We start from the raw sequence: 27,590 nt of genomic DNA on the forward strand, positions 1-27,590 counted from the left end.
AATGAGTATGAGCTGAAAGCTCCAAAAGGCTATGCTAATCCAAATTGAAAGTATCTGCTAGAGGCCACGCGAAGCTAAAAGGAGGCCACGGGTGTGAGTGTTCAAAACTGTTTGTGTGTGTGTGTGTGTGTGTGTGTGTGTGTGTGTGTGTGTGTGTGTGTGTGTGTGTGTGTGTTTGCTAGCTCTGCCTTCACCATGTAGGTTCACGTGTGTGTCAGGTTGAGTGACTGTGTTTGTTACTCCGTGTCTCTCAGACGCACGTAACCCCCTTAAAGGACGTGCCACAGTCTCTTGACACCAATCCTATAAGTGTGACAGCTGGTCGAGAGGCAGCGATGGTGATAATGCGAAGAGTAATGACAGTACAGTAAATAAGCCCGTAGTGACAGCTGTGGGTTTTCATATGTCATCAGTATAGAAACCACAACCACACTAAGATAACTGTTCTTTTTTTTTCTTTTGCACAGACCACGAGATCAACACCAACATTTATTTATTCATTGAGTTTTTTTAAAATGTGTTTTTTTACTTTATGCGAAGGCATCAAATGCGTGTACCCTGGCTGTCACCCTTGCCAGATTATACACACAGCACCGACTCAGGGATTCACACATGCACATCAGGCAAACACACATACAATTACTGGTGACTTAACCTACCAAGAAGCATTAATTGAATGTCATGGGTCATTACACTGGAGTGCCTGTGTACTGGAGATTGAATTAGTCGGATACACTGACACACAGCAGGACTGGATAGAAGACAGAACAGCAGGAAATGAGATTGGAGAGAGCGAGAGGGAGGCTAGAGGTGGGCGGATGGGAGAGGGAGAAAAGTGGGCGGGAAAGTGAAAAAGAGGCAGAGACGGGAGTGGCAGATGTACTCGTATCTCGTGCAAGCAGAGCGGTTTCGCTCTCATTTTTCCCGCTCTCCTGGCTGTCCCAGCATCCCTTCTCTCATTTTCTGTTTCAAACTTTATCTCATAAAAAAGAAATTACCCATGAATTCACTACAATCTCTCATATACTCTGAAGCATTGTGCACTGACTGCAGCTGGCGCTTCAAACACAAGTGTTCATCAGCTGTGTGAAAGTGACATTAAAGAAACTGCACGCAGCAGCAGATTAAAGAATAACAGGCAGGCTGAGCAACAGTAACACAGGTCCCAAGGTCTTATCACAGGACCGACATGCATGGAAACAGCTATCTCTGTTTACCCTTGTACTGCCCTGAGAATCCAAGCAGGAGCGTCCAGCTTAATGTGCCAACTCTCAGCACATGTGCAGAGAAAGACAGGGATACGCATAAAGATGTGAATATGCAAACTACAGCTGGTAAAAGCTTATGACAGCACAAGACTGCCAGAGTGCAGTTTCAACAAATATAAAGTCAGAGGTAGAAACCCATGGTGGGGACAGCCAGAGCTGAATTTGCAGCCATATTTGGATGCCACTTTAATTACTCTGGTATAATCACAGCTCACTTCACTTTAGCTTGATAACTGGCATCGTTGTCTCACTGAGACTCCTCTCTGCTGGATGTTTTAGCCTCTGCAGTCAGCCAGTGTTCACCTCGCTGCTATGAGAGCTGTCATCAGGTTTGTGACTTTTTCAGTTGGTCCCAAAAGGTTGATTCTGTTCATTTGGACGTAGAGTTTTCAATGGGAGAAACATTTTGTCACTCATCCAAGTGACTTCTTCAGTCTCAGCTGACTGCAGGTTTCCCCAATCTTATAAACAGTACATTTGCACATTAACTGAAGCAAGCACCACTGAATGAACAATGGGCTGAGAGGTCAGTTCCTTGATCATTAATATGCAAATTATCATGACCATTAATCAACAACCACTGATCATTGATCAAAGACCAGAATCAACTTTTGGGGATTTACATATGGATGATTGAGCATGCATCAAGACATTTTTTTTTGGGGGGGGGGGGGGGGGGGGGGGGGTGTCAATCTGATGTGCTCATCTGTGTCACATTACAGATGCATCCCCTTTGATACAAATGTGAGTGAAGGACGCAGCTGACGGTGCAATTAGTTCAATCTCGTGAATTGCAGGTGCAGATAACAGTTTTTGCATAATGACTTTGTTGCTACTGTGCAACAAAGTGTGAAAACTGGTAAAATTTACCGACAAGTCAACTGGGAACTGGAAAGTTTAGGCTCACGCAGCACAAAGAATGCTGTTAGCATCCAGAATACAAGGAGTGAATTGGGGGGACATTTATCTGATATTGCAGAGCTTAGTCTGTGTTCTGCAGAAACAGATCAATCTCTCTCTGCTCTACAAGAGCTATTTGAGTAGAGTCTGGGCCATCCCACCCCAGTCTAAGATTATCTCTGTCTATGTATAGTGCATTACAAGAAAAAGGTCCTGCTGTATTACATCTTCTGGTCCAATTTATCATTAATTTACTTCACCCCAGACCTTTAGGTCTATTCTAGTTCATCTTCAGTCCTAATCCTGTATGATCCAGTCAAGTTTAGTCTAACAGCGTCTGCATTCATCAGGGGCCAGATTGTTCCCCTCGTGCTAAACAACATCTGGCTTTCAACTCCAGAGAGAAAATGAGAGAGGGAACTTCTGTCTATGGGCTTCATTAAACAGTGGCAAAATTTTCCCACAGGGTTGCAGTGAGCAAGCTATTATAGGTCAGTTAAAAGTGACGTTTTTTTCTGTGGAAGAACTGCAAATTCAGGATATGGCCTTTATTGGACGGTTTAATAAGAATCCGTCTTTGAAAAGAGCATGAAGTTTAATGTAGCTGTAATAATCAGATGTCTGTACAATAGTGAGTTCACTAGTTACCTCCAGTTGTTGGCTGGTTATCAGCAAAGTCCTTACAACGTCTCTCTTATCAGTTATTCACAGAATGAAGGGGGAAAAAACATCTTTCTAAGCTCAAGGCCAACAATAAAAATTGGTCCTTATATAAAAAGACCAAAAGGCACAAAGCAATGTTTTTTTTTATGCACTTGCCAGTTTTAGGACGCCACACAAAGAACTTTGTTTAAAAAGGAATACTGCAGACCCCAAGTATTGTACTGATGATTCACAAAGACCATTCAGGAGAACTCCGAGCTTTCTGACTTGCCAAATATTTCTGCCTTGCTGTTTTCTAACATGCAAGTAAAGTAAAAATAAATTCCAAGGAGTCTTAGTCTTAATATATCTGATCATGAGGTTTCCTGAAAACCACACAAATTGCTTAACTTACACTCTAATAAAGTTATTTCAGAAAAAAATAGAAACTGTGGGGAAATGGCACTGCGTGGATATTCACTTAGCAAAAGCCGTGGTTGTCATTTTCACACTGAGATTTCAGTGGGTAACTGTGCAGTGGTTTAAACAATTTATAACAATGAAATAAATACACACTGCACGTCAACAAGACAAAGCTTTAAGATTTAGTTCACCATTCAGCAATAAATGCGTCTACTCTACAATGCAACACAATAAATGTTGTCTTTACCTCCACCAAGGGTGTTATGTTTTTGCGAGTGTGCATACCTGCATGTCATTGTGTCTGTAAACACAATAGCTCAAAAAGTTTTGTATGAATTCTTTTTTGCCTGTCCCATTCAGCACTGGAGCAGTCAGAATTATTGTCTGAAGGCCAAGAAAAATGCTGAGCAGATTTATTTTCCCAAGTGGATCCATCAGATCCAGGCCCCAGATATAGATGCCCCCCAGATCATGAGAGCCCATGGAGGACCACTGGAGGGGCAGCAGCACCACCCTCCTAGAAAAGAGCTGAGGAGAGCCCAAAACGGTGGGGTCACCCAGCAGCCACGTTGCAGAAGCCACAGAGGGCTGCGGCGACGTGCCCATAGGCTCCGCCAGCAACCTGCTACGCTAGAGCGGACTGAGGGCCCTCCAACCTCCGGAAGGGGCCCGACTGAACCATGGGTGCCAGGCACCGCCCCCAGACTCAGGACATATTTCCTGGGATTCTGGGCCTCCCTGCATCCCAGACCCCGACCAGACAGCCAACTCACTCTCCCAGCCCAGGGGTGAACAGAGGTGTGAAGACCCCATACCGCTCTCCGCCCGCTCATATGTGGTGTTTTGTATGAATTCTGATAAAAAAAACTTTGTAGAGGGGTAGCGTGGGGTCATGTTAAATAAAAATCCATTAGAATTTGCCTTTCATCCACCAAGGTCTTCAAGCTCAGTTTAATGATTTATTGATCAAAAATGGACAAAAAGCCTTATGACTTAGAAACTATGATTCTGATAAGTGTGGTGTGTATGTGGTGTCAACATATAGAAAGTACCATATAAAGATTTAGAATATTGTGTAACATTTGACCTCTGACCTCTCCTTCAAAGTCAGTAAATAGATCTGAAGGTCAAAGTGATAATATTGCTATACAGACCTGTTTAAAACTATGTTTCTTACTTCCAGTGTTTGTACTGACTACAAATGGGCATATAAGGAATAATATATGGAGATTCTTCTTCAAGGTCAAATAAAGTCAAACCTTTCTGAAATATCTGTTATCTTTAAAACTATGCTTAAAATCTACTGCCTTTGTTAGAAGCATTTAGGACATGAGATTAGTATATCGGGATTGTAAATATCAACGTTTCCATGCCAGATTTGACCTCCGGCCTAATTTTTACATTTCACATGTGCCTATTACATCACGTATTTTAAAATGAGTTTCAACAGAGAAAATAACAAAAGCCTGCACATTTAAAGAAAGGACAAAGGACATTCAGTAGAACTGCCATGGACACAGCTCCACTCATATGTAACCCTTTCTAAATGTAATGAATGTTTTCCAGATACTGTAGCCCATCTGTCCACTGAGGCAATATGTCCTGCTTAAGTAATTACATCTGCCCTTTAATAGTTGGTAATAAATGTTATTAAGGCCCTCAAACAAATTTTCCATTTTTACTCAGTCTTATGACACCAGTCTACAACATAATTAGCTGTTTTCAAATACAGAATGGGTGAGGGGCTGACAGAGTAAGTGCAGTGTTTTATCAGTAATAGCGTGGACACGACCTCGTGCAACCACCCCTGTCCTGCTTCTGCGGTGTCTGTCAAAGGACAGATAACGCTTACGCCACGCCTTCGCTGCAACTGCCTTTTATCTCTTCTATCTCTGCATCTCTTCTGTCTCTTATTGCATGAGCTCTGTATGCCTCCATAGACATAGTGAAAGGAGCTTGTCTTTTCCTCATGTTCTGTAGTGGCATTCCAAAAATGAGGAACAGCTGCATGCTTTCATTAGCGATAAAGGAGGTGCTGTACCATCTATTATTCATTCTAGTTTGAGATATGTTAGCATTATGGTTACTTCCCCTCATGGGTGTAATAACAGTGGTGAAGCTAATTAGCATTTGGGTCATCTGACTATTGATGTGTCAACAGTCGGTGAAACGATGCTGACAAAAAAGGGTAGAAACTAGAGAAACATGCAGAAAACAGAATAAATCTGTGACATCTGTCAGAAAGACAGATGGGATTAGGAATGTCTAAGGTTATGCAGTCTGGATTTGAAAGGCTTAGATGGTCAAAGATAAAAAGGAGGGAAACATGACAAACAGCAGAGACTCAGTTACACATCCGTGAAGTTACGTCCTCTTTGACAGGTAAAAGCAAGTCTTTCTCAAACACGCACACATACAGAATGTATGCGTAACATGCATAAACTACGGAAGTGACAGCGTAAGCGGTCTGAGATGTGTTTCTGTGAGTGTTAACATGAGTTTAAAAAAAACAGGGTCCCCTTGCTCATTAATTATGGCTTTCTACTTACACAGAAACACAGAAGGCATGCGCACGCACAAACACACACAAGTAAACACACATACAGATTTGCATAAAAACAGGAAACTCTAACAAAGTAAAGCAATCATGAAGTAAGTGATCTGTGCACAGAAGCACATGGAAACGTGCATGCAAGCACATAATTCTGCCAGAGAGGACGGCTTGAAGCCAGCAGAATATAAGTGCAGGAAAGCAATTCAGCTTGGTACAGCAGCACATTCTGCAGAACAAGCAGGAGGTCTGTGCAAAGAAATCAACACTTATAAATTCACACTCTATCGCTCTTAGCATAGCATGAGGCAAAACTTCCAGCTTTGCTTCCCTTTGCATGTACGGAAAAAAAACACACATAAGTTGAGTATGTCATCTCTTATTTTACTGTGTTTGTTTTAATGCATTATTGTGCGCTGCCTCTTACATCCCCAGCAAATATATCGCTGCCAAAGCTGTGTGGGGGAGTGCGAACATTGTCCGACCAGAACAATACTACCCTCTCTCCATTACACTCGTGCACATCCTGTACATACACCCCTTTCCCTTTTCCACACTTTCTTTCTCACACATCCGAGGCTCCTGCACATGTGACCTATGTTCTAGACTGTAAAAATAGAGCGGGGAGGAGGAGGAAGGTAAGGCGAACAGAAAAAAGCAGAGCAAACAACGGTGAATGATGGCAAATTGTTCATGAGACATGAAAGCTGAGGGGAAAAAATGAAGAGTGGCAAGAAAAACAGAGTTAATTCACAGGGGGAATTTTTTCTCTCACCTGCCATGTAGCTCTTCTTACCTCCTGTCCTTCCTGTTTCTGTGAATGCTACTGACCCTGTCTCTCTTAATATCAGCAGAGAAAAAACGAGAAAAAAACTGAAAAAGAGGAGGGGAGGATGGGTGGGAAAGAGGGGATGTGTTGGCATATGGTGCCAGAGGTAGAGAAGAGAAGAGAAGAGAAGAGAAGAGAAGAGAAGAGAAGAGAAGAGAAGAGAAGAGAAGAGAAGAGAAGAGAAGAGAAGAGAAGAGAAGAGAAGAGAAGAGAAGAGAAGAGAAGAGAAGATCAGTTGTCTCAGTCTGATAGATTCACCAGCCTCCTTGGTGCAACCAACTGGCCCAGAAAAAAACAAAAATAACACCCTAATAGACAAATGGGCTCAACAGAAAACACACGAACAAAAACACATACAGACACACAAGTGCATGGTAATGAACCACCAGCACAGCATCTTCCAAGCATGCATAGAAATGGAAGCTTATAAAGCTCATGATTTGAACAGATAACAACAGAACAACAGAGGAGTCTTGTCTGGTTTTTAATTTATGCACCTCTTTTTAAGTACAAGTGTGTGTTCATTCATGCACCTACTGTTGCGTGTACATGCTTAGTTCTGGGCTGTGTGCATGTGCAGTAGTGTCTGTGTGTACTGCCTCTGGGCTAAAAGGTCTAACCCTGCAACGATCACACGCTGTGTAACACTGTAATATTTACTGGAGGACTCAAAATTACCCCCTCCACAGTGCTGCCACATGAGACTGGATCACACTACTTTCAAGGTGCTCCAGACTATCATATCTGTGAAATTTATCAAGTAAACCCCAAGTTATCTCAGTCTGGCTCAATAACAGAAAGCAGTCTAATGAGTAAACCCAGCCCGGTTGACTCTATAGTGTAAATGAGGTAAATAATTAACTGCCTTTAAATAGGCTAACTGCCCAGGCTAATGGGTCCTATCTCTTATCTCACTCCTGCACTGATTCCTCAGTCCAACAATGCTAATTCCTCTCTCCACGTGTGCAAACTTCTACTCGAGAGCTGCTCGACATCACAGCATGCAAAGAAAGAAAAAAATATCCAGCATGTCATATGAGCAGTGCTGGGCATAATGTGTGCAAAGTAATCAGATTACATTGTTTTTGTAACTCAGTAAAATAAGGTGACCTTTTACTGTGCACTTCTGTAACAATCAGCTGACTTCAGCTAGTACGGAGTGAGGAGGCTAAAGTGTGCACCTTCTCAGGAGTGGAGAAATCAATATTACTTTCCAGCTGAGCAGCCAAAGCTTGATTTTCAGCAGGTGACAAAAGCAGTGATGAGCAGTCAGGCTTGTAGCGGTGCGTTAAGCCTACCTGTACCTGTTTCTAAAATAGAGTCACAGTGGTCAAAACATTTTTCTGTGATCCACCTCAACTCTGCCGTTAGCTTGGTGATAAAACTTCAAAACTAAAATGAAGCTCTTCTAGGTATCCTCATTAAATAAGCATCATCCATCATATTTATCATCAATTATATAAACTATTCATCATATATTACTTTCTTATTGCTTATTTTCTTATTATTAAGCACTTGGTGACAGTGGGAAGGAAAAAAGCCTGTTTTTTTAAAACCTATTAAGGGTGTTGACTTGCACAAGGAACCTTTGTCAAACATGAACTCAGACAATATTCACAGTTTCTGTGGCTAAATCCCTCTCGATATATGTCTAACACACTGCACCCTATCAGCTCACATCCTTTCATCTAAAGCAGCGGACTGAAAGAGGGTGTGATGCAGCCTAGGGGGTTAAACTTCTCCCTTCCCAATCACATGAACCTCTCCTGTCAGGCGGTATCAGATCCCACCTCAGACCCTAAGGACTTCTCGAGGAATCACTCCTTCCCTGTCTTTTCATTATATGTTGCAGTGATGTTGTCTGTCCATCTTGGTTCCTCTTGTGTTAAAACAAAAGAAAAATGTAACTTTTAAGTGCAGGCAAAGTTTGTGGAGTGAGCTGTTGCCTCAAGAGAGGTTCAAATAACTTAATATTGCATTCATGCACAATTTAAGAGCAGCAGGAAATCAAGATGTGGCTATGTGCAGCACCCTCAGTAATGACTTTCACGTGGTTCATGCCCTTCTCTTCATGTATAAGGTCTTAAATAATCAGACCCCATCTTATGTCTGTGAAGGTTCTCAGTCATCCAGGTCATCGTAGTCAAAGGAGCTTGCAAAGACAAGCGTCTGGACTTCTTTAAGTTGCTTGAAGACGTTTCACCTCTCATCCGAGAAGCTTCTTCAGTTCTAAGGTCAAATGGTGGAGAGTCCCAGATATAAACCTAGTGGGAGAAACCCCCCACAGAGGGACAAAAGGACCCCCTGATGATCATCTAATCGCCTGAGCCAAGGTGTGAAACTGGGTGTGGGTCCCAATCAGCCAGAGTTTCGGGTGTGTTCATTGTGAAACCTGGCCCCACCTTATCATGCGAATTCCTGAGGTCAGATGGCCCAGGATGTGAGTGGGCGTTAAGGCGTCTGGGATCTCAAAACTGGATTATAGATGGCAGAGAGTTGGTGTCGTAAACCCCCGCCTCTGTTCAAAGATGGTCGCTCACAGTGGACATAGATGGCTTCTTTCACTCCTCTTTCAAACCATCTGTCCTCTCTGTCCAAAATGTGAACATTGGCATCCTCGAAAGAATGACCTTTATTCTTAAGATGCAGATGGACTGCTGAGTCTTGTCCTGTGGAGGTGGCTCTTCTATGTTGTGCCATGCGCTTGTGAAGTGGCTGTTTGGTCTCTCCAATGTAGAGGTCTGAGCATTCCTCGCTGCACTGTACAGCATACATCACATTGTTAAGTCTGTGTTTTGGCGTTTTGTCTTTCGGGTGAACCAGTTTCTGTCTGAGCATGTTGCTGGGTCTGAAATACACTGGGATGTCATGCTTGGAGAAAACTCTCCTGAGTTTCTCTGATACACCGGCTACATAGGGGATGACAATGTTGTTGCGTCTGTCTTTCTTATCCTCCCTCGCTGGTGTCTGGTCTTCTTTTCTGTGCCTCTTTGCTGACTTTAAGAACGCCCATTTAGGATAGCCGCACGTTTTGAGTGCTTCCTTTACATGTGTGTGTTCCTTCTTTTTTCCTTCAGGCTTAGAGGGAACATGTTCTGCCCGGTGGTGTAGGGTCCTAATTACTCCAAGTTTGTGTTCCAAAGGGTGATGGGAGTCAAAGAGGAGGTACTGGTCCGTGTGTGTGGGCTTCCGGTAAACTTCGATGTTGAGGTTGCCGTTCTCTTCAATGTGCACAGCGCAGTCCAGGAAAGGCAAACAGTTGTCCTTTGTGTCTTCCCTGGTGAACCTGATGTTTTTATCCACAGCGTTAATGTGCGCAGTGAAGGATTCCACTTCTTGTGTCTTGATTTTGACCCAGGTGTCGTCCACATATCTGTACCAGTGGCTGGGTACTCTTCCTTTGAAAGAGCCAAGAGCCTTCCTTTCCACTTCCTCCATGTAAAGGTTGGCTACAATAGGTCACACGGGGGAGCCCATGGCACAGCCATGTTTTTGTCTGTAAAAGCCTTCGTTGTACTTGAAATATGTAGTGGTGAGGTAGAGGTCTAACAGTGTGCAGATCTGATCGGGTGTGAAGTTGGTCCTGTCCTTCAAGGAGCTGTCTTCTTGTAGTCGTTTTCTGACAGTCTCCACGGCCTCCGTGGTGGGTATGCAAGTGAAGAGAGAGACTACATCAAAGGACACCATGGTTTCATCTGGATCCAGGGTAAGTTTCTGGACCTTGTCGGTGAAGTCGGTGGAGTTCTTGATGTGGTGTGGGGTGTTCCCCACGAGAGGAGCAAGGATGGTAGCAAGGTGTTTAGCAATGTTATAAGTGGCTGAGTTTATGCTACTGACTATGGGTCTGAGTGGGACAGCTTCCTTGTGGATTTTAGGAAGTCCATAGATGCAGGGTATGGCATCCCCTGGGTAAAGGCGGTGATATGTAAGGCGGTCAATAATTTTGTCCTTTTCAAAGTCTTGAAGGCAAGCTATAACTTTCTTTTTGTAGCTGCTTGTGGGGTCTCGCTTTAGGGCTTCGTAGGTATTGTTTTCACTGAGGAGAGTAGTGATCTTTGTATGGTAATCTGTAGTGTTTAGGACCACGGTGCATCTTCCCTTATCAGCTGGTAAAACAGTGATGTTGTGGTCTTTGCTCAGGGAAGCGACGGCCTTCTTTTCCTGTATTGTGAGGTTGGATGGAGGGACTTTGGCACTGGAGAGCGTGGCTGAGACTTTCATCCTGATTTTCTTCAAGCAACTTAAAGAAGTCCAGACGCTTTTCTTTGCAAGCTCCTTTGATGACCCCATCTTATATTAAAAACCTTATAGTACATACTTGGGCTCCCTAAGGGGGGGCTTTCCATGATCAGCTGAGCATATTAATCTCTGGCTCTCTTCCACAGTGTGTTTTTGGTTCTGTCTTCTTCCTCTCACCTGCAACTTGTCGCGGCAGATGGCTGCTCCTCCCTGAGCCCGGAGCTTCCTGTTAAAATTGAGTTTTTTCTCCCCATTGTCACCAAGTGGTTGCTCATAGCATTTGATTGTTGTGTTTTTCTCTGTATTATATTAATGTCTTAACCTTAGAACATAAAGGTAACTTTTGTTATAATTTGCTACTGAAGTGATCTGAATTGAATTGAACTGTATGAACCATAATAACCATAGTAATTCAACTGGCCAACATTCACGAGTAGGGCATTTGTGACAAAGTCTTTTGTATATCAACAGTCTCGGTGTTCCAGCTGAGGTAAAAACACGCAGTTAAAATTTTAAAACAACACAAGGCAGCATTGTGTAAAGCCTGACACCCCAGGATTCTGCAAATGTATGTTTTTAAATACGTGTGGCTGTGTGTAAGTGTGAGAACATAAAAATGCTTTAACTGCTGCACTCCACTGTTCAGAATAACAGCTTCGAGTCATATACTGAATGTTTTCACAACGGTGGGAGTTGCAAAGATAAAAAGTCTGCAAACAAAAGTATTTGTTACATGCAGCCTGTAGTTACAACTAATGTTTAGTGGTCACCACCAGGCACTGAATTCATAACTCACTATTACCTAAGACTCATGCAAGCCTTCAGCTCACCTCTGATTGGATCACAAAGTCAAATATTTTGACTTGGCATACATTTTTTTTCATCATCGCAGTTCTGGGAACAGCAATTAAAATATTTAGATTATACTGTTAGGAGCATTCCTGCTAATCAGTTTAAATGTCTGCTATGTCTCGCAAAATAATTTTGTATAATATTGTTACAGTTTTAGCAAACTGGCAGCCTGGGCTTTATGCCAAGTCTTGCAACACACAATTATCCACGCAAGTGTCGTCTGCAGTATGTGTATGCGTGTGTCTGAGTGGGTTCAAGTGTGAAAAACCAAAAACTGTTTTTACTGGCAAAGCTCACAGTTCTCAAACCACTTCCAGCAGCTTTGAGCCTTCTGGAAATAAAAGTTTTCTTCTCAAAATAAACTAAAACGTCATTTACTCACAAAGTTTTCAGTTTTTATTCGTATACTGTGCTTTCGCACCAGGGTCTGGAAATATGAGTCAGTTTTATACATTAAACTGGGAAGATGACATGTAGGAAAATAGTTCATAGTCAAATTTCACAATTATGAAATGTAACTTGGCAGCAAAGTACGATTTATTAAAAACAAATTTCAGACTCATTTGTTTTGTTGGGGGAGTTTTCATCCAGTTAATCTTCCTTTTCACAAGGCCTTGCTTTCCTAATATATAATAAATATTATTTTGCATCTGTGAGTCATGGGTAGACTTGCATTATTCCACATTATTCAAGCAAGAACGATTTACAGTATTTAGCAAATATGTTGGCTCACCAGAACTTTCAAACTGATTTTAATTTATAGTCGCATCGCTTTTCCAGTGTTTGAAATGCATGTCGTGTGTATGCATAATTGAAGCCATACATCACTGCTTCAGTGTGCACACAGTCTGAAGGTCCGGTCCATATATAGTCTAGACTAACCTTGCAGCACCAGCTGATGATATTAAAGGCCGTGACCCCCACCAAAAAGAATGTGTGCTTTGTTTTCATTGTTCTTGTTTTCTCATTCTTTCATGGAAATCACACATGTAGACACAGACAAGAATAACACCCAAGATAAACACTTTGAGAAGTGCTGCTGGGAGATTCTACTAGCCCGCTTTTTAGCCCCTTACTTGTCATACACTCCTCAAATAAACTAAAGGAACAGATAAAACACTAAAAATCAGACCTCTTATGCTGAAAACCTCTTATTTGAAAAAAATAAATAAATCATGCTCCATGATTTTTTAGGAATTAGAGGATGACACAACTCTTGATAGAAATGAACATTTTTAACCAACAGATGGCTGAATTCACCCTGAAAATCCAAATGAACAAAATTATGTATCAGGCTAGTCCATTTTGTGGAAATTTAATTGCCGCAACTCAGTAGTTTGTTTGGCCCCCATGTGCTTGTATGCATGGCCACAATGTTGGGTCATGCTCCTCATGAGATTACTGATGATGTCCTGGGGGATCTCCTCCCAGATCTGGACCAGGGCATCAATGAGCTACCGGACAGTCCTACGTGTAACCGGGTGGCACTGAATGGATTGAAACATCATGTTTCAAAATAAATAAATATATAGGTTCTATTGGATTTCAGTCAGGCGAGCCGGGGAGCAATCAATGGTATCAATTCCTTCATCCTGCAGGAACTGCCTGCATACTCTCGTCACAAGAGGCTAGTTCCAGGAGGAATCCAGCATCCACTTCACCAGCGTAGTGTCTGACAATGGGTCCAAGGATTTCCTTCCGATATTTAATGGCAGTCAGGCTGCAGATGCCTATCCTGTAGACGTCTGTGTGTTCCTGTATGGATATGTCTCCCCGAACACAACACCAAACAAGTCACGCTCAATGATGTTACAGGCAGCATAATGGCAAATGCCATTCAGGCTCCATGGTATCGGGCAAAGGGTCCACTAGATGACATTAGTCCCTGAGTCCACACTCATGAAGTTTGTTTCTGATTGTTTGGTCATAAACGTTAACATATTAACACTAGTGGCCCGCTGTGGTCATTTTTTATAGCTCATCCCGTTCCTCCTTGCACAAAGGAGCAGATACTGGTCCTGCTGATGAGTTACTACGGCCCTGTCCAGCTCTCCAAGTAACTGCCTGTTTCCCCAAATCTCCTCCATGCTCTTGAGACTGTGCTGAGAGACAGCAAACCTTCTGGCAACGGCACATATTGATGTTCCATCCTGGAGGAATTGAACTACCTGAGCAACCTCTGCAGGGTCCAGGTATTGCATCATGCTACAAGTAGTGACATTGGCCCTAGCCAAATGCAAAACTAGTGAAAAACAGAAAAGATAAGCAGGGAAAACTTGTTAGTGGCCTCCTTGTTGCACCTGTTGTTAATTTCATTAACACCAAATTAGCTAAAACTGATTAACAACCCCCTCTGCTACTTTACTGACCAGATCTATATCCCAGAAGTTTAACTGACTCAATGCTCTACTTTAATGTTTCTGAACAGTATATTTTTGGCGAGCCTCTGTTACTTTGTGTATTCCAAGGAGGAGTGTAGAGAGGCAGCAAATGCTGAATTCATTAACGCTAAAAATGTCAAAATCTTGACAAAAATCATTCAAGAGTGAAATAAAGCACCACTCTTGACATTATGCCCACCGACTGAGCATTAAATCAGAATCTCTCCATCTATCTCACATCAAAAGACACAGACAAGAACACCAAGAGTGAGTGTAGCGTTGTACCGACAGGTAGGGATGCAACCACTGCAAATTAAGTAGCTGCAATAATGTAATCAGTTCCAGGCTGAATCCCCTTCATGCAGCTTGTTTTTAACTCTTATTAAAAAGTTGAAGCAATGCCTGGGCAAATTCTGTCTGTTCAAGAGTAGCAGCAAATACTCATGACTAAGATGGTTTTAAAATAGGAAAAACAGTGAAACGAGCATCGAAATCATAACCAGAATACGTTAATAATGACCAGGACTTTCCACTCTAAACAAGTGTGTGTTTGTATTGCTGGGCTATGGTTAGCAGATAGACATCCTGAGGAAGGCCAGTTTCTGATAAGGCCATTAGGCAGGGAAAAGACTGTTTATATGTTGTAACAGAACTGACCACAGAGCGGACGTCACTGCTCAAGTGGAAACGATCTGAGCTATCTTGAACATTGTGTGTGTATGAGAGAGACAGAGTGCTACAAAATGAAGACTGCAGATTAAAATCAATAACTATCACTCTTTTCTTGACTTTCCAATTAAATATGGTGAGATTGCCGAGAGAATACAAAAACTACCGACAGCCGCCAGTGCTACCCCTCAGCCTGCATGTACACACACCCACGGTATCCCTTTCAAAAACCTACATTGCTTTGTTCTCACGTTATCGCATTCACAAGATTTTCAGAAAACTTACTTTGACTTTTAGGTCGAGGTCACTGAGATTCAAACTCATCCAAGATTTTTAGTCGATGTATCAATTTGAAAATCATAGATGACTTCCTTCTTGAGTTATTGCATTCACAAGAATTTCAGAAAGCTTGACCTCTGTTCTTGACCTTGAGGTCAAGCTCAGTGAGATTCGAACTCGCCTGAGATTTTCAGTAGATACACCTGTGGTATTAATTTGAAGCCAGTTGCTGCCCGCCCGGCGGGGTGACGACAATACCCCATCAGCCTTTTATGGCTGAGGAGTAAAACTGAAAAATACTGCATGCATTTCATGTAGATATGGTTGCTATGTTACTATGTCAGCAAACAGTGTCAACAACAGGTTGAGTACTGAAAGCTGTCATTTGTAAAATAGTCCAGCTCTACATTTCTGTTATTTCAGATTCATTTAGATTTGCCAGATGCTTTTCTTTGTATGCTACGAGAGCACATTTCCATGGTTTGCCCATTTATTTTACGCTCTCACAAGAGCCTCAAAAGAGTTACTACAATCCACAATTTCTGCTAAATCAATAATCCTCTCTAGCTGTCCGGGAGAGACTTCATTAGAACAAATAAATTGGGGAAGCGTATGCACATGTGCTGAGGTCGGACCAGTGCATGTCAACTGCTTTTAACTGTTTCTCACTGTGAAATTTAAACAACTAAAATGAGCTGGGAAAAAGTGCAATACAGGCCAGCACCGAAACTTTATTTTTGGATTAAATTCACTTTAAAAGGCTTCCAATCCTTTTACTGTGTTACTTTAAGTGTAAGTGAGCATGAAAGCCTCATTTAAATTCATTTTATTACGCTTTCATTTGAATCAATGAAGCACAAATCACCTAAATCACTTCTTTTTTTTATTTGTTTGCCATTCAATCCAATACACGATGTTTATCAGTTTATGAGCTCGCATGTTTCCATCAGCTCGCTCGCTACATGTCCAGTGTTCATTGATTTCCGAGGAGGCACTCTCTGGTGATTGCTGACAACAGTGTAACTTCAGCATTAGTTTCTTGTCAAATGCCTCCCTGCCTTGAAAAAAAAAAAAAAACTCGTGTCACTCTCTGACTTTTTGAGATAGTTTTCCGATTTGAAAGGATGGAGAAAATCTGCATAAAAGTGTGAAAAAGGCAAAAAGAAAAAGCACAAACCGACAAAAAAAAGAGAGAAAGAAACACAGATTTATCATCGAGTGTGGGTGAAGTATGGCCGAGCAATAAGCTGATTGCTTCCCACAGACAGTCTCTTCTAAAGGCCTGAACTCTGCTGACCTGTGTGGGTGAAGGAATATACAAACTAAATTCTGCTTTCTAATATCACTAATTAGCATAACATAGAAGAAACCATATCTAAAGAGCACAAAGGGAGCATGGAGGAAGACCATTTATACAGTAGTTTATGTGTTTATTTATCTGTGTTTCACTGTAGAAGCACAGTGTGTGTTGTTTTTCTCCTTCTTGGTATCTAGCCATAGGTATTCCTGCCCATGAATCAGCATCAAAGCCACAAAAACTTAAACAATAACTAGAACTGACAGCCGGTGTATCTGAACCTCCTGCCTATCACGGGAAAGGTGTAGGTTATGTATGAAAACACATGAAAGCAGTTAAGACTGAACCTGCAGCAGAGATGAAAACAGTCTGTGCTGTAGACAATATTACACATGGTGATTGTATAACAGCAAATCAGTCTCAGTCTACATTTAGATTTATTTTCAGAAATAAATCAAAGCCTGTTTCAAGTCTTTCCATGTTGATTTTCACCACACTGTGAGATGGACAGAAACCAACAGATGCTGGGAAAGTAGGAAATCAATCTAGGAACATATGCTTTGGAAAATGCTTTGCAGTGATGTTATCAGCCTAAAAATACAGAATAATGACTCTGGAGTCTCAATTACAAAACAAAAATGCACACTTCCTAATGCCAAAAGAGCTCTGACCCATCCGGGGCACGGATGGCGGACCTCTGGGTTGTCTTGGTTTCAGCATTTCCAGCGGTGTGCTCAATTCAACCGGGATCAGGGGAGTTAAGAAGCCAGGTCAGGTCATGGTCATAGAGCCACTAATTTATGGCGTGGCAGGATGCACTCTCCGATTACGGCACTCATCATCATGCTGAAGCGGCATTCCTTAAATGCATGCCATTGCAATGGGGAATGTGTTAGGTCTGCATCAATATAAGTGGGTGGTGCATGAAAAAAGTAACAACCATATGAACACCAGCAGCATGTTACATTGAAACAAGATGATTCACTTCACCTGTTAGTGCTTTAAATGTTGCAGAGATCTGGGAAATGATCTGGCAGGCTGATCTGCAGCAAGTCCTCCAAAGCAAATAGCAAAATATGTTGTTTGCCCATGCTGTCTAGAGCGGCACATTAAACCTAATTAGGCTTTTTTTGTCTTAGTCTGACACCCCTAATAATGGGACACAATTTCCCTGTGCCTTCCAAAACTGTTCTAAATCAATTTTTTTTGACACTACAGTAAGGTTTGTGCAGAATGAGCTTTACAGACTTGCTAAGCTGTTGCTCAGGTGAAAATCCTCCATCCACTTAACCCTCCTCCCAGTATGGCTATTGTTGCTGGATAAACAAATGCCCCTCTGCTTCCATTATAACAACTACTGCTGTAAGACTATTTTGTGACAACAAGATTTTTCTATTACATAAAAATTTCTAATAAAGCTTAAAAAAGCTTGCAAACTTGCCCCGAATAATGTTGCTCTCACTGAAATCCACAGAGATTAAAAGTATACTTTCTGCATCAATATAAGTGGGTGGTGCATGAAAAAAGTAACAACCATATGAACGCCAGCAGCATGTTACATTGAAACAAGATGCACACCACAGCACCTACACTGTCCATCTGCAGCCGAGCACATCTGAGCTCACTCTGTGCCACACTGCACACGTAGAAAACAGCGGTGTTAGCCAGGAGGCTGCGTCAGCTCTCTCACCACATGCAATTTGTTGTTGAGTCTGATGGGAAGCTACACGGGGTTGCGAACTTGTCTGAACAGTTCCCAGGAATCTCCCCTTACATAAGTGAAAATGGGGTAGGGGGTATGTGGGTTATGTGTGGGTCAGAGGTGTGTTGATGCTAAAGGGGTTAAATCCATTCGTTTGGTCTTCTTTCTGTAAGAGTATCTATGACGTCCTAAGATTTTACAGATAGGACAACTAAACATTATGATCGCCATCAAAAGGCTTCAAGGTGTTGCACTTAATCGCACAGTAATGAGGCCAAATGATCATAAAGACAAACATAATTTTGTACAACATATCTCACAGACTGCATCTCCTGCTTCAGACCACTGAATAGTGCTCACACAAAGCAGAGCCATTTTTATCCGCCCTGAGGGAGTCCTTTGTGTGAATGTAATGTTTTCCTTTGAGTTAAAAAAGGGAAAAACCATGAGATAGTGTGTACATAAATCTCTATAATTCAAACAAAATGTTCTATTTAAAAAAAAAACTGAGGCCACATGTTGGGATGACTTTGGGGATTTGCATAATTGCTGATAACAATGGGAGTAATTTCTTTGGGTAAATAAAATGTCTTTTGTGGGATTTTATTTCTGGTATGGTTCCAGTTACACACAAATGAAAACGTGAACTCGGGCATTTTACTCCCACTCGCTGTTTTTTTTTTAAATCGCTGAGAGGAGAGGAGAAAAAAATACAAGAGCGTCAAAGGGGGGCAGTGCTGGTGACTAACCTCGTTTTGAGCTTTCTACCATGTACTTCATGGGTTCACGCCTGGCTCATAGCCCTTTTTCACGTGTCATACCCGCTCTCTTATCTTTCCTGACACTCTCCATGGTTCCCCATCTTAAAAAGCCCGAATGTCAGACTAATCTGGAAGATGAAGTGCAACCAAGAGGAGAGGTTTTTGTTTATTGGCATTGTTGAGAAACAGCTGCCAACAGCTATGAAACAGTGAGTCAGCGCCGAACCCTTCTATTTCTTTGACCTCATTCTTTCTCCACCTGTATTTCTTTCTATGCTTTTCTTCTCTTTTAGCATTACATGTATTGCCACCAGTGTTGGTCAAGTTACTTGAAAAAAGTAATCAGTAGCTACCAGTCCTTCTGTGGACGAGCTACTTTCTATTTTAAATTCCCTGAATTTAAAATACTCTCTAGACCCAGTCTAGACCCAGTTGGGGAGCTACCCAGAGCTCTAATCCCACACCTGTTCGCGCGATCTGAACCCTTATCGTAAGGGGAGCTACCAGTCCTTCTGTGGACGAGCTACTTTCTATTTTAAATTCCCCAGCTGGGGAGCTACCCAGAGCTCTAAACCCACTTAACAAACAAACAAACAAACAAAACAGTATATAAAATCAAAACAGATAAAATCAGAACAGTAGATAAAATCAGTAGTTAATGTAAGTTTTGAAATTTAAGCTTAACAAACAAACAAAACAGTATATAAAATCAAAACAGATAAAATCAGAAATAGATAAGATCAGTAGTTAGTGTAAGTTTTGAAATTTAAGCTTAAAAGTGTGGATTTGGTGCTTTATTCAAATGCAGCTGAGAATAGGTGAGTCTTCAACCTGGATTTAAATAAACTGAGTGTTTCAGCTGATCTGAGGGTTTCTGGGAGTTTGTTCCAGATATAAGGAGCATAAAAGCTGAATGCAGCTTCTCCGTGTCTGGTTCTGACTGTGGGAACTGATAAAAGACCGGATCCAGATGACCTGAGGGATCTGGAAGGTTCATACTGGGTCAGGAGGTCACTGATGTATTTTGGTCCTAAACCATTCAGAGCTTTATAGACCAGCATCAGAACTTTAAAGTCTATCCTCTGACGGACAGGCAGCCAGTGTAAAGACCTCAGAGCTGGACTGATGTGGTCCACTTTTTTGGTCTTAGTGAGGACTCGAGCAGCAGAGTTCTGAATGAGCTGTAGTTGTCTGACTGATTTTTTAGGTAGACCTGTAAAGATGCTGTTACAGTAATCAAGCCTACTAAAGATGAATGCATGGACTAGTTTTTCCAGGTCCTGTTGAGACATCAGATCTTTTATCCTTGATATATTCTTGAGGTGATAGTAAGCTGACTTTGTTATTGTCTTAATGTGTTTTTCTAAGTTTAGGTCTGCATCCATCACTACGCCCAAATTTCTCGCCTGGTTTGTGGTTTTTAGATGTATAGATTGAAGTTCTCTGGTGACCTGTAATCGTTTTTCTTTGGCGCCAAAGACTATTACTTCAGTTTTGTTTTTGTTTAGTTGGAGAAAATTGTGGCACAACCAGTCATTAATTTCCTCAATGCATTTACCAAGAGCCTGTACAGGGCCTCGGTCTCCTGGTGACATTGTGATATATATTTGTGTGTCATCTGCATAGCTGTGGTAGTTTATTTTGTTGTTGTTTATAATCTGTGCCAGTGGGAGCATGTAAATGTTAAACAGAGGGGGTCCCAAGATGGAACCTTGGGGAACTCCACATGTGATACTTGTCTGCTCAGATGTGAAGTTACCTATTGATACAAAGTATTTCCTGTTTTCTAAGTATGTTTTGAACCAGTTTAGTACAGTTCCTGAAAGACCTGCCCAGTTCTCCAGTCGTTTGAGTAATATGTTGTGGTCAACTGTATCAAATGCTGCACTGAGATCCAGTAAAACTAGGACTGACATTTTTCCACTGTCTGTGTTCAGACATATGTCATTAAACACTTTTGTCAGAGCAGTTTCAGTGCTGTGGTTCTGTCTAAAACCTGACTGGAAGGCATCATAGCAGTTATTCTGTTTTAAGAAGTAATTGAGCTGTTGAGAAACTGCTCACACACCTGACATTAAGGAAAAGTTGACGATCTGTAACAGGTCTGACTCTAAAGTCTTTGAGACCTTTTTGAAAAAACTTGTTGGCAGGACATCTAAACAGCAAGAGGAGGAGTTCAGTTGACCTAAGATCTCCTCCAGGTCTTTGCTGTTAATCGGGTGAAACTGTTTGATGGTGTTTAAACAGTTTTTCGGTGGACACAGTACATATCCTGGATCTGCTGTTGATGTACCAACTGCTTGTCTAATCTTTTGGATTTTGTCTGTGAAGAATTTGGCAAAGTCATTGCAGGCCATGGTTGAATGAAGTTCAGCTGCCACTGGCACAGGAGGGTTTGTTAGCCTGTCAACTGTAGAAAATAAGACCCGAGCATTATGGCTGTTTTTAGTGATAATGTCAGAGAAGTAGGACCTTCTTGCACTCCTCAGTTGTAAATTATAATTGTGAAGTTTCTCTTTATAGATGTCATAATGAACCTGGAGGTTTGTTTTTCTCCATCTGCGCTCAGCTTTCCTACACTCTCTTTTTTCATTTTTCACTAGTGTGGAGTTTCTCCATGGAGACTTTTTCCTTCCAGAGATAACCTTCACCTTAATGGGAGCAATTGTATCCATTACATTTAACATTTTTGCATTGAAGCTATTGACGAGCTCATTGACTGAGCCTTTGGACAGGTCAGGTGTTAATGGGAAGACCTGGTTAAAGATCTCACTACTGTCTTCAGTTATACACCGTTTTGTGATCACTGCTGTTGATATATTTGTGTGGGCTGAGATTTTACTTTCAAAGAAAACACAGTAATGATCAGATAAGCCCACATCAGACACAGTAATGTTTGAAATGCTCAGGCTCTTGGAGATCAGTAGGTCGAGAGTGTGTCCTCTATTATGTGTGGCCTCTGTTACATGCTGAGTCAGCCCAAAGTTGCCCAGAGTGTTACTCAGGTCTTTAGTCCCTTTGTCCTGAGGGTTGTCCACATGGATGTTAAAATCCCCAACAATAATTACACAGTCGAAATCAACACAGGCAAAGAACTTCTTAGGGGTGGAGTGAAAATGATTAAAGCCATCCACTGCAGCCATTGTCAGGCTTCTTACTCTACGGTATGCCCCATTATGGTTCCCTTTCTTGTTCAAGACAACTTCCAAGCAGCATTTTGCCCAAAGCGTTACCACCAATCAGCAATACACTCACTTTTTTGGAGGAGTTTATGTAAGTGTCTTTATAGCCTTCAAAGTTTTCATATGCCATAATCCTTCTCTGTAGACAAAGGGCTGCGTAGATGCACACAAACAGCAGTTCAAATTCAAATTCAAATTTTATTTGTCACGTACACAGTCATACACAGTACGATATGTAGTGAAATGCTTGGACAACTGCTCGTGACCTAAAGAAAACAAAAAAGGAAAAGGCTATGAATAAGATAGGAAATAAATATGAAAAATTAAAAAGGGTAAATTTAACTAAGAAGGAATAAAATATAAATTAAGGTTAAAAATGAAATAACTGTACAACACAAATTAGAATGAAGGGTAAATTTAACTGGGAAGGAATAAGATAAAATATATAAATTAAAGTTGAAAATAAAATAACTGTACAACAAAATACACAATATAGAACTATATAAGAATGTATGAAGAAATCTAAATATAAATAAATATATACACAATAACAGCAGCTGTACAAGTATTAACCGGAAATGAAGAATATAGTGACCAGTGTTGTGCAAAAAAACAATGTGTGCAAAAACAATCTCCAGGAAGTCCAGTGTGTGTGTAAGAACCATATGTGTGGGTCAGTACTGTGTGGTGGTGTGATTGAGAGACTGTATCGCCTGCGGGAAGAAGCTCCTCCTCAGTCTCTCTGTGTTGGTCTTCAGGGAGCGGAATCACTTTCCTGACCTCAACAGAGAGAACAGTCTGTTGTTGGGATGGCTGAGGTCCTTCACGATCTTCCTGGCCTTGGTCCGGCACCGCCTGCTGTAGATTGAGTGCAGGTCAGGGAGCTCGGAGCGGATGGTGCGCTCAGCTGACCGCACAACCCTCTGTAGAGCTCGTCTGTCCTGCATGGTGCTGTTCCCGAACCACGTTAAGATGTTTCCCGCCAGGATGCTCTCTATGGTGCACGAGTAAAAGTTCCTGAGCACCTTGGAGGGCAGTTGGAAGTCTCTCAAGCGTCTGAGGTGGTAGAGACGCTGTCGGGCCTTTTTCACCACGGTGTTGATGTGACAGGACCATGACAGGTCCTGCGTGATGTGAACTCCGAGGTATTTGAAGCTGTCCACTCTCTCCACTGGGCACTCGTTGATGACGGGGGTCTGGTAGTTCCGGTAGTTGATGAATCCTTGATGATGAATCAGTTGATGAATCCTTAAGTTAGCAGCAGAGCTAACTTTAGCTAACCAGAAGTACCTTTCCTCCCAGACATTTACAGACATTTGGGGTCAATCTGTCTCTGCTAGATTGTAGTTTCAGATACATTAACACTTTTTGGAAGGCTTTAGTAGCATTTACAGTAGAGTATAGTAGTAGAGAGTAGGGTTGGGCGATATGTAAAAATTTTCCAACCGACAATTGTCAGTCCAACGCGCATGCAGTACGCGCATGCACAGACTTTTTGATGGGTGGAGCAATGTAATCATGCACGGACTGATTTGGGCGTTTACAACACAGAAGTCCAAACATGGATGAACTAATTTCCCCCAAAAATTTGGGCTGTCAGCGTTAACGCGGTCATCACAATTACAATTTTTAACCCTTTTTTTGCTCAACCCATCTGGAGCGCAGAATGAACAAACTTTGGACAAACTGCCCGAAATGTGTTGACAGAGACATTTCAGGGATTTCGACTCAGTCTACGCTCCAGACGGGTTAGCTGTTAATCGCGTTAGTCATGATGACGGTGCGTTAACGCTGACAGCACTAAAAAAAAATATAAAGTTGCCCATTTGGGATGAAAGAGGTAAACCTAAGGATGTAACCAAAGCGGTGTGCCGCTTGTGCAGACGTATAGTGCGAGCAAAGTACTCAAACACAACTAACTTGCATGAGCATGTACATGTCCACCATCTGGCTGAGTATGCTAGGCTATCACCAGCTTCTGCAGCTCCATCAACAACCATTTGGGCGCACTCTGAGGAGGGGGCATTTGCTCGCAGATGAAAGAGGGTGCTGTTAAAACAGTGCTATTATTATTTTTTCTGTTGACTTATTTTATTAGTTCTATCATTATTAGCAAACTTACTCATGGGCAAATAAATAAATAAGTCGTAAAAACGATTGCCGATGGGCTCGGCCTATCATCGATATATTTGTCCAGTCGTCCAACCCTAGCAGAGAGTAGATTTTCTCTACCTGTTTTCTATGGTGCTGAAGTGGCAGAGGAATCAGCTTCCACAGTTACTCACCCTCCAATGGTGTATCAACTACTCTACACCAGAAGTACACATTTATGGGACATGAGTTAATGGTGCAAGTGCTTGTTCACTGAACTTATTCTCGAGATCAAACTGAAACAGAGAGTGCAAACACAGTTCAAAGAGAACAGACATTCATCACAGCGCAGAGGGGAAATGAAACCACATACTAAACAGGGAAAAGAAGAAATAAAATGACAGACTGACAGGATGGAGATGAGGGGATGCTGATTATTGGCCGTGCCTGTAATGCACAGATTGGACTCATTTTGACAGCAGAGCTTTTAATTTTCTTCCCCCTCTCACTGCCAACTGAGATAATGGCAGGGTGACAGCATGGTATATTTGGTATTTTCCAGAGCATCTCAAAGGGACTTTTGAACACACTTTTTTTTATTACATTATTAATTTCTGTGAGCGATGTGCTGCTTCTTTCTTAACTTTTGTCTTTCTAATCACGTCCATGCAATCGCTTTAATTAACTAAAGTTTTTCTAAGTGCTTTTGATCTTGTGCTGTAAGCGCTTTCAGTGGGTTCTGACCAACCCTCATTCAGCCCTGCAGCAAAATGTAGCTACTCAATTTTAAAATGCTGCACCATCCATCTGTCTGTCTCTGTGTTAGCTGCGTAAGACTGGCTGGATACTGGTTTTCAAAAAAAAAGAAGAAATTGCACACCACCATAAGCCAAAACAAACAGCAGCTTGAGAACACACAGCAAGTACACAAATAAGAGGAATACACTCACAGATGTGGAGGATCTGAGACACAGTCGAACAATGGGGACATAATTTCACCTCACAGTCCCCTGCAGCTGAATCCCAAAATATCATCAACCCCAAATCTATCAAAACAATGTGTCCTACAGGGGTACCTGCTTCTCAGTAGCTAAACCCCCGCTCAACTCGCCTCATTCTGTCTCTCCCTGTCTGATAGAAGCCGTCTATCTCTGCAGTACCATGGGGGCGAACTGGGATTCCGCTTAGTGACAAAAAAAAGAGGCTTTATCCCTTCTTAAATACATGCAGAAGGGTGGAGTGGAAGTGAGACACAATGCTGTAGTAAAGACATCTTATGTTTATTTGGAAAACTGCCAACACTCCCAGTGTTCCGATGCCAAAGCAAATATTTCACAGCAGATACGAGGGTCTGAGACAATGGCTCGCCATCTCTCCGGTCACGAACGGGCCAGCCTATCCTGTTAGATAAAGTTCACTACATGAAATGTGATCGGATAAAAGCAGATTTGTGAACTGTTAGGAACATGACAGACTCCAACAGATCCAGATGAAAATCCTGGGTGAAAATTTTTTAAATTCCTTCCAGTTCTGTTCTGAGTGTCCCGCTGAAAAATAAGAAATGCAATATCAGAGCTATAACACATTCAGAGCACTACAGTGACTGAGACCGCACCCAACATGGCAGCTGTAAAATTTATTGGGAAATAATAACACCAATTAAACTGGGCTGAAAACAAACATGCTTTACTTGCTGTAACCATTCTGGTTCAGAAGAGCAATTCTAAAATCCTTTTCAGTGTAAAAAACTAAATGTCACTTCTTTGCCTTTAGCAAAAATGCATCCCACAGTTTATCTGATGCTGATGTCAGGCTTTAGCATTTTGTGCTGGATCACAATGGTTTCTTTCAAGGTTACAACTTTTTTACAATTTAATTTTTTTTTTACTATCCCTCCACTTTTGTAAATTATGAGAATAAAAGGACCTGATTTCAAGCAAAAGGGCTTGTGTCAAGGCTGACTTGTGACAGAAGGATAGCAGCAAGAATAAAAGAGAAGGTTTACTTTATGATAGTGAGACCTGCTACGATGTATGGTTTGGAGATGTTGATACTAACAAAAGGAGGCAGAGCTGGTGGTAGCATAGTTGTAGATAAAACGTTTCATTAGGAGTTACCAGGAGAAACAAGATTAGTAATGAGTATATCAGAGGGACAGCTCAGGCTGAGCAGGTTTGGAAACAACATTAGAGAGGGAAGGCCGAGATGGTTTTGACGTGTGCAGAGGAGGGATAAGTACTGTACAAAAGATGTTGCGTATGGAGCTGCCAGGAACAAGGAAAAGAGGAAAACCACACAAAAGGTTCATGGATGTACTGAAGGAGGACATGAGGAGGGTTGGGGTGACAGAGGAAGTAGGAAGGGAGAGGGTGAAATGGAGGCAGACGATCTGCTGTGGCCACCCCTTAACCCTTTAAGACCTACCATAGAACCAAGTCCGCCAGAGCTTATAGTATATTTTTACATGCTGTGGAGCCATTTTTGGAGCATTTCAAGTTGCTATACATAAATACAACCACTATAGCCCAAATTTTAATAATATGTCTGCATTAAGTGCATAGTAATTAATGGTCAGAGGGCCCGGTGGCGCCAGTGTCCGGCAGCCTCGCCTCTGTCAGTGCGCCCCAGGGCGGCTGTGGCTATAATGTAGCTGCCATCACCAGTGTATGAATGTGTGTGTGAATGGGTGGATGAATGGTTGTGTAAAGTGCTTTGGGGTCCTTAGGGACTAGAAAAGCGCTATACAAATACAGGCCATTTACCATTAATTACATAAATTGCAAAAAAGTGCAATAAACTACAAAAAAATTTAAAATCGTTTTTGTTTTTTTAACATATATTTCTAGTTAGAGAAATTTAAGAGGCTTATCCCTCAAAACTGTAAATACAAAAAAGTTGCACAAACTAGTTTCCCACCAAAGGAAATTTATTTTAAGTGTCTTCATAGTCTTATTTTTGAGATACACCAATTTTCATATACTGCAGGAAAAACGAAAAAATATATTATAGTGCAAATTTGCAAAATAACAGCATATGCATCAAAATAAAATATTTCCAGCAGTGCAATATGAGTCCTCAGCATCCCAGAAACGACACAGAAAGTCATAAAGTCAAACATAACTTTTAAAAACACAAGTATAGGCTCATGAGGCCACCATGGTAAAAAACTACATTTCCGCAAAATGACGTCACTTCCGGTTTCGGGCAGGTCATGCCGGACATGCGATAGTTCACGCTGATGGACGTAGGAAGTGTTACGAACAGCTGATCAGATCGGCAAAGCGTGTTTCTGGAATATTATGTTTTTGTTGCTGCAAGTGCTTTTTATGCAGTTTTTGCAAAGCTATATGTGGAAGGAAACTGTGACCGAGGACAAGCTGATGGCATAAGATGTAAGTACAACTCCTCCGGTTTCATATGCAAAAAAAAATATGCAAAAAAATGATTGCGCTAGCTTACGTGGTTGCAGTGCCACCAAGATTTAAAAATAGTTACGCAAAATGAAGCGTGTCCGCTCCGACCGG

General features: G+C 41.7%; 1 protein-coding gene across 7 annotated transcripts in view; it reads right to left on the bottom strand.

Moving 5' to 3' along the window:
• kank4 (KN motif and ankyrin repeat domains 4) overlaps positions 1–27,590 on the bottom strand; it is a 92,550-nt gene that overhangs the window by 31,466 nt on the left and 33,494 nt on the right. The window contains exon 1 of one of the 7 annotated variants that reach the window (XM_076876109.1): positions 25,017–25,260. The exons of the other annotated variants lie outside the window; for them this stretch is intronic. The gene's annotated coding sequence lies outside the window, so the exon portion shown is untranslated. Of the gene's footprint in view, positions 1–25,016; positions 25,261–27,590 lie in introns of those variants that run through there. 7 annotated transcript variants of the gene reach the window in all.

The sequence above is a fragment of the Maylandia zebra genome, linkage group LG17, assembly GCF_041146795.1.
Source record: "Maylandia zebra isolate NMK-2024a linkage group LG17, Mzebra_GT3a, whole genome shotgun sequence".
NCBI lineage: Eukaryota > Metazoa > Chordata > Actinopteri > Cichliformes > Cichlidae > Maylandia > Maylandia zebra.